Below are 11366 nucleotides of genomic sequence, written 5' to 3'. Positions count from 1 at the left end.
GTCATTGTCGCACGTGATCCCGTTTCCAATCCCTGTTAAACTATGCTGAAACAAGTATGCAACTAACAGTGGCCTTATTGAAGCAAAAGATTTTGTGGCAAAATTTCCCTCTCACCCCACATGTAATTTACATTCGGGGTATTAATGTTTTCATTGCATGGGAACACTCTCCGTCTACTAGACATGCATGAATTAGGTGGGTTGTGCATTCGTATAATTATAGCTATTAGGTTCATAATTAACAGTGTTGTCGAAAATGACCCGCTATACGATTATGCTGTGGATCGGATCCACAGCATAATCATATAGCGGGTCATTTTTGTGGAGTAAAATATTCGTTATTTTTTCTTGGGCTGGCCATGGGTTATATACAGTGCATCGAGTAGATGTGAGTGTAGTTGTACTTAAATGTATCTCACTAATTGATTCATTCTCAACATTGGAACATTTTTGTGCTGATACCATTGTGTAGTAGATCTATAGGTGAAAGAATAAGCTACAACATCATCCAAAAATATTACCCCAAAGTTGTTTGTAGTGGGAAATCATTTTAGGGGAAAATGGGGGTGATCGTAAAAAAAATGTGTGTAACATCAATTATCTCCAGAACTGGACAAATTTTTTTTATCAGAAGTTAGACAAAGCTTACTCTGCATGTGTAATTTTTGCACCTTAGCCGTAAGATTTTCTTCAAATTTCTCCCTAACCGAAACGGCACTAAAAGCTAAGCACTGCGGAGGATGTGTAGATATTTAAGCAACATCGAACCTTTATAAGATAGCCAAACTATCTACAGATGTTGTGACAAAGTTCCAAACTTTAGCCGCAAACCATTGGCCTTTTTCTCTCTAACCGATTTACCCACTATAATAACAATTGTGTACTGTTTTATTAATCACCACAAACCCACCACCTTATATTAAGTTGTCATGGAAACATTTTTGGATATATTGTAGCTTATTCATTCACCTACACAATGGTATCAGCAGATTTTCTTGGTTCTATCCGTTCCAAGCAACCCCTATAGTTCCATTCAATAGAAATTGCTGGTTTGAAATGAAGATTCTGAATGCAGGGAAATAGTCTGTATTCTCTTAGAAATGTTCCGATCATTAGATATTTACATTTAAGTACAACACACATTTGTCTCTAGACTGGATGCACTGTAGTAGTCTGTTTGTTTGTTTGTTCGTTTGTCTGTCTGTCTGTCTCTTGTGATTTCTGAGCCTGCTCACCTGTACGCCATAAGCGCTGCAGTTACAGCATCGTAGCTTACACACAGCAAGTAATTTTGACGTCATAGCGCTGCTGTTACAGCATCGTAGCTTACACACAGCAAGTATTTTGATGTTAATTAAGGCTTTGTTATCAAGTAAAAGCGAGTAAACACTAAAAAGACTAGAGCACTGAAGTGCAAACCCTCGACGTTAATTTGAGGTTTAGTGAGTCTATACAGCCTAGAGTCAAAGCCGCGTGTACATTTAGGCCAACGTGCAGGTTCGAGCTTTTTAGCTTCTTAGATTTTTCTCGGTTTTATTCGACAATGAAACAAAATCTGCCAAATTTAAAACTACTATCTTGTTGTGTTGAGGCTACATATATATCCATGGTACAAACACAGTACTATCACATCCACTATATGCACCCCTTCTGTGTACATGCATGGATGAGTTCAACATGCAGACTGAATGTCACGATTGGATTGCTGTAACAGTTGTATGAAATGGCCAATGTCTATATAGGTTATAGATTTAATATAGGTGTATATAGTGGTGCTGTCTTGTTTGTGGCTACCACATTCAGAGCTCAGAAGTCACAACTCTCAGCAAGCATCTTTACCCATTCTACTCCCACAACACCAAAAAGGGTTATTGGATATACAGTCTATACTTGAATATATCTCATAGTCTGACCACATGCAGCTAGCTGTGGGTAGGTGGCTGCCAATTCGTGATGTAAAAGTGAGATAGATCTATATAGATCTACTTGGATCACTTCATGGTAGATCTATACACTAAATTTATACATCTGTCCATAGTTTTCAAGATAGCCTGGCAGAAGTCTGTATACTATCTATTGTTGAGCCCGTAAAATTAATGTGACGAGCTTATATATACAAGTTACTGGCAGACTATAGAGCCAGAGCATTGAAGTGCTAATCCCTCCGCGTGATTTATAGCATGTATAGAACAAGTTAATATGTGATGAAGCCTAAAACGGCCAATAAAATATTTATAAGTATAGGTGTTGTAATTCAGTTTGCTGAACAAATGCAAGCCACAGCATGCACAGCTTTGAGAACAGCATACTGTAGTTTTAGGTCAGCGGCACTATAATAATTATATATGCACAGCGGTTTAAGAAAAGAAACTAATTATACTTCCCCATATACATGCAGCATCGCCAGTTCGCATGAATACAATTTTGCTAGCTTAATTTGTAGTTCACATGCAGAGTCTATTTAGGCTGCCTTCAACTTTGTAGCTAGCTGGTCAACGTGCATGCATGCATGCAAGTAAGTTTTTTAGCCTTGAACATAATACACCATGGTATAATTAAATTTCATGTGGTGAGGTTACTTCCTACATGCCATGGCCTTGGGTTATTTGTTTAGTTGTGAAATTCATAGTCCCAAGGCCAGTTAAACTTGATTGTGGTTCTCTTGTGAAATTCATAGCTCTAATAGTCCCAAGGCCAGTTAAACTTGATTGTGGTTCTCTGGAATGAATTCCATGCTTGAGTAATTTGATGGCAGCCACTTCAAGGTTTCAGTTATCAGTGCGCAAATCTAATATTATACCACTGTGATAACTTGTGTACTCAATGGTGAAACATTCATAATGTGTTACATGCTGCAGTGAAGCAAAACAAAACATACCGCAAGCGAACACCTCGGTGTTTGAATAAGGTAGCATTTTGCTCTATTCTTAGTAACTCCCTTCCCTCCCCCTATATACCCCACCTACCTGAGTGGATACATGGTGCTGCTTCAAGAGATTTTCCAGCTCTTTGGCTTGTCTGTTGTACTGCCTCTTCCTTCTCTCAATCTCCAGTTTCCTGGGTACACATCCACTGACCACTTGGTACGGTACTTGCACCTTTGGAGACCCAGAAGCTGTGCACATAGAATTGTGCATTTGGTAATGAAGATGGGTTTGGTGTATTGTATAGGTAGGTGTATTAATTGTATAGGTATGTAGCAGAGGAGGTCCGACAGGCGTGGTGCAGCTCAAGTAATTAGCCTTTGATTACGCCTTTGATTACGACGTAGGTGGATAATTATTGCTCAATCAAAGACTAATTGCCTGTCGTATACCTCCTCTGGATATGTAGGGATCCTATATATTGATTCTTGTACTATAACACTCTGGGTATGTGCTAACCCATACAAGCTAATTACCCTAACCAATTGACACCTGATATAATTATAGTAATAATACATAATTATAGTAAGTATAATTATGTGGTAGGTGATATGTTGCTTAGCGATAATATGTTGCTTAGCGTCACAGGGTGTGCACAATGCTTACTGACTATACCAGTGGGAATATGAATTTATGATGTGAGTATACATTTAGTTATTGCCCAGCATGGCCAAATATACACAAATATACACGTGTTGCACTGGAGCATGCTACTATTGTAGTTTTGTATTTATGCAATAAACATTATATGTATTCATATGCCTAGTAAGACTTTTGATCCTACTATAGAACAAGGATGTATCTAGCTAACCCTTACAGGTAGTTTGACAAACTGTGCCAGGCATTATTTGCTTGAACTAAGCTTAAGCTGCACTTGCTACATGTCGGATTGTATGTTTGTCATACAACCAGTGTAAGATCGGCCAAGATTAGCTTCATTCTATATACCGTATAGCGCGAAAATTTTGAGGCACTTATATTTCGTGGATTGGCCTCTAAAAGCATTTCGTTGCACAATGTTCGCGGAATGACTGGGCTTGACTGCTTACCGGAAGCCACGCCTTTAATAAACACAGGTAATTAGAACTATTTTCGTGGACTTAATTTTCATGTAGGATTGGTAACCCACGAAATCCGCGAAAATTTCGCGCTATACGGTACGTTGAAAGTTAATTAAGCAGCACACCCATCACACACGCACACACACAGGTGTACATCAAAGTAATATATGGTCTGGATCAGAGCTTATCGTTTGCTACTTGTTTAACGTTATTGTAGTACAGGTAAGTATATCATATAGGTAAGGTGATGTAGCTATGGCTTCAGCAGATGTGTCCTTTCAGGAGGGTCTTGTTGGTGTGGAGTTGGTTGTGAGTACTTGTGAGTTCTCTTATAGTGGTGGCCTCAGTTCATTACAATTGACCTGGAAAGTGTCTAGTTTCAGAGGCAATTTCTGTGCTTCTTGATTGTCCCTATATACGTACTATAATTATGAGGTGTCATTGAAAGGCAGTCAACAGTGTTAGGGCTAGGGTTATAGGGTTAGCATTTAGGTTTTGTTACTGTGGTGGTACATGTGTTCTAGTGGGAGGGTCACTAGTTGATGCTGGATCCCTGGCCCTGTAGCTCACCTTTTGGGGGGGGGGGGGTGTATTCATTGCCTGCTTTCCTAGAATTTACCTTTCTCAGAAGTGGTGGGAATTAGATTCATGTGGTGGTGGCTCAATAGCTAGCATGGCTGGTGGCTGTTAGACTAGGGCCATGCACTTGTCTGTGGTAGCAAGATGTGGCAGAGTAAGCACATTTGCTGTGTTTTGTGGTAACCTTATCTACTTTCAACACAAACACACACACACACACACCAGAAGGTTATTTATACCCATGTACTACTACTTTTAGCTGAGCTTGTTGACAATTAATGATTACTTCTAGCTGGTTTTTCATAGTCATTGGAGACTAGGAGGCAAACTTTCTGTGACTCTCTGGCTACTTATACTAGTAGTCATTAACCAACCTGCGCATGATCCCCAGCAATCCCCTCCATTCTGTTATCAGTGCATACACTTTTTACTAGATTCCTATGCAAGCTAGATACATTACTGCTAACCCTTGCTAATCCACACAGCTAGCCAGATATTATAAGCTCAGTAAAGCCAGAGGTAAGTTGTATGGTAACCTGAGCAAATAACCCTATAGTCCAACCTCCTTTGCACACACACCATGTGCTGTATACTTTTTCTGTATTTTGAGGCCATAAGAATCACTAAAAGTTCAGCCCTGCTGGAAAACACTATAGTGATTCCTACTGCATGTGACCTCTTCTGCACATGATTATAACACCCAGTTCTACACACATGTGCAGAGAAGGTCAAACATGTGGTATATATGAATCACTGCAAATTCAATTTACTGTGTCTGCACGTTATGAAATGTTACAAATATACACTGAACTCAAATATATACTGAACTACACCCAGAGGAGGTTCGGACACTGAACTAATATATACTGAACTACACCCAGAGGAGGTTCGGACACTGAACTAATATACACTGAACTACACCCAGAGGAGGTTCGGACTGAACTAATATACATTGAACTACACCCAGAGGAGGTTCGGACACTGAACTAATATACACTGAACTACACCCAGAGGAGGTTCGGACACTGAACTAATATACACTGAACTACACCCAGAGGAGGTTCGGACACTGAACTAATATACACTGAACTACACCCAGAGGAGGTTCGGACAATGAACTAATATATACTGAACTACACCCAGAGGAGGTTCGGACTAATATATACTAAACTACACCCAGAGGAGGTTCGGACACTGAACTAATATACACTGAACTACACCCAGAGGAGGTTCGGACACCGCTACGAATCACTACAACGAATCACTACAAGTTCAATGTACTGTGTCTGCATGCATGTTATAAATGACATTGATCTACATCAAAATAAAGGAAGTCTCTTGTTCTATGCTGATGATCTTCTTTACCATCCTATTCAATCTCCTGGTCCCCTACTTAAAGTTGACCACTACAAGTACCTTGGCGTGTGGATCTCTCATGACCTCTCATGGTCAAAACACATAGAAGGAATGTGCAGAAATGCCTGCAAGCAGGTTGGTATAATTTACTGACAGTTCTATGGCCACTTGTCACTAGAATGTTTAAGACAACTCTACATCTCACTTGTGAGATCAAAACTGGAATATGCTGCCCCTGTTTGGGATCCACACCAAAAAACAAATTCTCAAAGTTTGCCCTTAAAATGTGCACAAAACTTTGGAATAGGGACTACGACTCCCTATTAAAAAAAAAAATAAATAACTACCTGACCAGAAATGAACACTGAACTTGTAGTGATTTGTACTGCATGTCCAAAGTAACCCTACACCCTACACAATGCACATCCATGCACACTATACACGTACACTACACCCTGCCCCAGTTATATAGTCCGAGAGCCTTAATTTGTGCGGATGTATTGCTTAGAAACTGGTGTTCAGCTCTTACCCATTTACCGTATAGCGGGTAATTTTTGGGGGAGAAAATATTCGTGGTTCAGACATTTCGTGGGTAATATTTTCGTGGTTGGAGCTTGCACTGCAGGTAAAGGTAGGCAAGGTCGCTTCATTCGTGGGTAAAATATTCGTGGTCAGACCTCCAACCACGAAAACCACGAATATTTTGCCCCACGAAAATTACACGCTATACGTACTTAACCCACCTTGACCACATCCTGCTGATAAAGTCATGCGTGGTAAAACAAAATTATGGCAACCACCAGGTCCCCATGTGTATATGTAGTACCAATTAACCTGTTGGTTGTAAAGATTGCTAAATAGATCTTTTGCCCTATATAATCATTGCTGGCCCACTCAGTATAGTTCTTAGCTCTGGGTGCCAGTTGCGTACCCATACAGTGCACATTTTATTAACCGAGTCGCGTAGACGGCCACCAATATAGTAGTCCGCTGAGGTGGGTGTCTTGAGTCTTCTCACCTGGATGCCGAAGGGTTGTGTTTGCAGCATCAATATATAGCCAAGTAATTTCTTGTTGAATAGAAGCGAGCAAAGGCTAAGAAGCTTGAACTTGCACGTTACCTACAGAAGTGCTATATAGCTTTTATAGGCTAGCCATATACAGGTTTGATTCGAGGCATTTTATGGCCTACCACACTGCAAAAACACTTTTGTTATTGTGACACAGTTTGCTACCGGCACAAAATGTTATCTTGACAAAACGTTTGTCAATTTCCTGCAATTATTGTTATAATGACAAATCATAGTTTATTTAACTATTAATATAGTTTATCTAACTATTAATATTTGTTATTATAATGGTAGATTGTTATTTGAACACATGTGTTGTCATTTTGTCGAAGCGTTGTTGATCTCACATTTAGTGGAAGTTATCGTTCATTGTCAAATTAACATTAATGTGTGACAATAACAAATTATAAAGTTACAGCTAGAACTCTACTAAAAGATACGTGCAAGTTTGCATCGCTGATTTCAACCTACTCAACCTATACTCGATTACTCAGTTGCCCTGATGCTTATATCTTTGCATGCTCATGTTCAATTGTGTTGTATGTAGCAATTGGAGACTTGTGACTGGGCATGGTAAGTTACAGTGGCAGTGAAGAAGTCAGGAGCCTCCAGAGTCTTCAGTGCAGTGCAGTGCAGGCAGCCTTCTCTCTAGCCTCCTTCACATGCACAAGGCCTGGCCTGAAGAGCGGCCTGGGATCGAGGCTACCTTCTCTCTAGTCTCTAACTCTAGCTAGTCTCGAGGTCAGATTCTGATAAGGAGAGTTTGGCCTCGAGACTATAATTTTAAGCTGGAACTATAGGCGTGGCATGAGGGGGCGTTCAGGAATAACAGGGCAAGGCCTCAAACATACTTAGCACATGGTGCTTGCAGCTGCACCAGACTGCAGCTGCTCATGCAGCTTTATACCATCACTGACTGCATGCCTGTACCCCTGGCCCTGGGCTACCATGTTCCATGTACACCAGCTAGGATCTAGGAGTCAAGAGTCACCTGCATCTGCAGCTTGAAAGAAAAGACAATTGCAAGTTAGTCAGTGCTCATTGCTAAACTCAACTTATTGCCCAATACTCTCTTTCAGATTTTCTTAAAGAGTAGATAGTACCACCATCTCAAAGAAAAAAGTTAAGTTCCATTGCATGCTGTTGGCGCATGGCATGTACATGATCCCAAAACTCTCTGAATTCACAGTTTACAAATCACTGCTATACCGTATCGGCGTATAACTCCACCATGTACCAGCTTCAAAGAAAAAGGATTTAAGTTATGTTGCTCATTGCTAAATAAATGTGTTCTCGTGTTTCTTCCAGCTGCAGATTTTACCGTACCTCGGCCCCACAATGTGTACCAGCTAGGAGTCTACTTAACCACCTTCATCGACTTCAAAGAAACGACTTGCAAGTTATGTCAGATTCCATAAAACTATATAGCTAGCTAGAGGGCAACTGTCCCTGGCCTGGTTTCGACCTTTATCTGTAGCATACTGATTTACGAGTTCGTGTCTTCATGCACTGGTTTCGACTGGTCAACTTCGTCCATGGGGTGATAGCTAGTATACTGATTTACGAGTTTGTGTATATGTGTCCTCACGTGTCAGTTACACTGGTTTCGACTGGTCAACTTCGTCCATGGGGTGATAGCTAGCATACTGATTTACGAGTTTGTGTGTATGTGTCCTCACGTGTCAGTTACACTGGTTTCGACTGGTCAACTTCGTCCATGGGGTGATAGCTAGCATTGTAATTTACCAGTTTGTGTGTATGTGTCCTCATGCGTCAGTTACACTGGTTTCGACTGATCAACTTCGTCCATGGGGTGATAGCTAGCATTGTAATTTACCAGTTTGTGTGTATGTGTCCTCATGTGTCAGTTACACTGGTTTCGACTGGTCAACTTCGTCCATGGGGTGATAGCTAGCATTGTAATTTACCAGTTTGTGTGTATGTGTCCTCACGCGTCAGTTACACTGGTTTCGACTGGTCAACTTCGTCCATGGGGTGATAGCTAGCATTGTAATTTACCAGTTTGTGTGTATGTGTCCTCATGCGTCAGTTACACTGGTTTCGACTGGTCAACTTCGTCCATGGGGATGATAGCTAGCATTGTAATTTACTAGTTTGTGTGTATGTGTCCTCACGTGTCAGTTACACTGGTTTCGACTGGTCGACTTCGTCCATGGGGTGATAGCTAGCATACTGATTTACGAGTTTGTGTGTATGTGTCCTCATGTGTCAGTTACACTGGTTTCGACTGGTCAACTTCGTCCATGGGGTGATAGCTAGCATACTGATTTACAAGTTTGTGTGTATGTGTCCTCATGTGTCAGTTACACTGGTTTCGACTGGTCAACTTTGTCCATGGGGTGATAGCTAGCATACTGATTTACGATTTTGTGTGTATGTGTCCTCACGTGTCAGTTACACTGGTTTCGACTGGTCAACTTTGTCCATGGGGTGATAGCTTATACTATTTACATTTTGCACTACATATGTGTTGGTAACTATAGTGACTTCAATCTTTTGTTCTGTAGGGGCGAAAATGATCTGAGGGATGTAGCGTTCATGAAACCAAACGAAACGCCTGCAGTTCACTGTACTGGAATTTCAAGAAACGCTAAGTGATGAACACTAAAAACAATTTACTGACAGAAGAAATTATTGTGCTGCGTGTCATGTGATCCAGTGATCTTATTCTATCATAAACTCATTGTTCTAATACCGTTTGACCTTCTGCATGTGCGTACGTGCGCGAGAAAACAACTAATTAAATGACAAATGTATAGTGTTAATTTAACAAAGAAATTCACTTTATAGCAGTGTTAATTCAGCATTCACTTTGCTATTTTGACATAGAAGTACAATAAATTGGTGAAATTCAGATGACATAATACTTTGTTGTTTTGACATAATTTCTTTGCTTGAATGACAAAACATTGTAGGTTGTTTTACCTTTGTCATTCTAACAAATATTATTTTGTCATGTGAGATTCATCACCGGGACAAACTTTTATTTGTTAAATTAACAAAAGTGTTTTTGCAGTGCACAACGCCTTATCACAGCGAGTTTCACATCAGTAAACTGCAATCTTAATTTGATTGGCTTTGTATAGCAATGTATACTGCTGATTTTATGCCGCTCCTCCTATTTTTGATAAAATAATGAGACTTCTGGTGACTAGCTCCTAATCATGTGTGCACATGCAATATATACTTATGCAGTATATCATGAGTTTAGCATTACCATATACACACGCTTGTGTATGCACACCAAACACACACATTCAATAGAATAACTCTTATCTTAATCTAAAGGTGAGTCTAAAATATGGACTTATGCATGCCTTAATTGATAACACTCTTTGAAGTTCTTCTCTTAAAAGTCCCAGCAGAAGTGTTGTCCACTTCAACGTATCTTTATCACGCATGCAGGGTTGGCTACCTCGAAATTTTTGGTCTGGAGTTGCTGTTCTTCCCTTTGCAACATGTATGTTTATAGCCTCGTTCCCAGGCCGAGTTGTCTCCAAAATAACGCTATAGGTCACCAGTTTTCGTTCCCAGCTATAATTATAGGTCGCTAACTGGCGCGTAATTTTGGAGACAACTCGGCCTGGGAACGAGGCTATACATGTATTTGCTACAATACATATATGCATGGTGTAGTTAGTACATGTACATGCTTAATTCTTATGGGTGGTTTGTTATGACTCCTGTAATCAGATAAACCTGCATGTGCTCTTACATTGAATGCTCTTACATGTATAAGCATCTTGTTAAGATCCTTATAAGGGTCTTAACAAGATGCTCATAGAGCATTCGCCCCGTGCATTGAGCACAGCAGCAAACAGGTTATAACTTTTCACCGTAACGACCTTAACGTTAGGATCGAATGACAGCAAACAGTGTATTTTGTATTTTTTTAACCACTGTCTCAGTTAAAGCAGTTCATGAAAGTATCTAGTTCGCTCATTTTTATATCCACACACATTCACAAACCGACACACACGCACACTAATCACTTGGTGCGCACGCACGGGGTAATTATGACTTGTTCATGCAGCATTCTGTGCACATGCACACAATACCTACATCCATATGTATAATAGGATTATACTGCACTCCACACACTTAAGGATGTTTTTCCTCTGTAGGCTATATAATAATTATTATGGCCAAACTGATTGATAATTATGCCCACATTAGAATTACCGAAACCTTCCCAGTACCATGATAATTGTGCATGCATATAGCCATGGCCCAGTGCATGTTGGTCCTATAAAAACGTGTCACTGCTGTATTACTACATCCAGGTTATTGACCCCTCCCCCTGTCGGCCTCGATGAAAAAAACAAACTGCAATTACTGGAAACTAATTCATGCAAT

The 11366-nt window shown here is 40.2% G+C and overlaps 1 long non-coding RNA gene across 4 annotated transcripts; it reads left to right on the top strand.

The window, feature by feature from the left end:
• The first annotated feature begins 2 nt into the window (after positions 1–2).
• Positions 3–9740, top strand: LOC135343074 (uncharacterized). 4 transcript variants are annotated; one of them, XR_010397043.1, is made up of 4 exons: positions 3–122; positions 4134–8015; positions 8069–8111; positions 8179–9739. It is a non-coding gene; the product is annotated as an uncharacterized LOC135343074 (long non-coding RNA). The 4 variants fall into 4 exon arrangements; XR_010397041.1 differs by having other exon boundaries at positions 4134–8388; positions 9518–9740; XR_010397042.1 differs by having other exon boundaries at positions 8069–9739.
• Positions 9741–11366: the final 1626 nt, after the last annotated feature.

The sequence above is a fragment of the Halichondria panicea genome, chromosome 10 (genome assembly GCF_963675165.1).
Source record: "Halichondria panicea chromosome 10, odHalPani1.1, whole genome shotgun sequence".
NCBI classification, from domain to species: Eukaryota; Metazoa; Porifera; class Demospongiae; order Suberitida; family Halichondriidae; genus Halichondria; species Halichondria panicea.
Note: the sequence above shows the minus strand (reverse complement) of the source record. Positions and strands in the feature narration are given on the sequence as shown.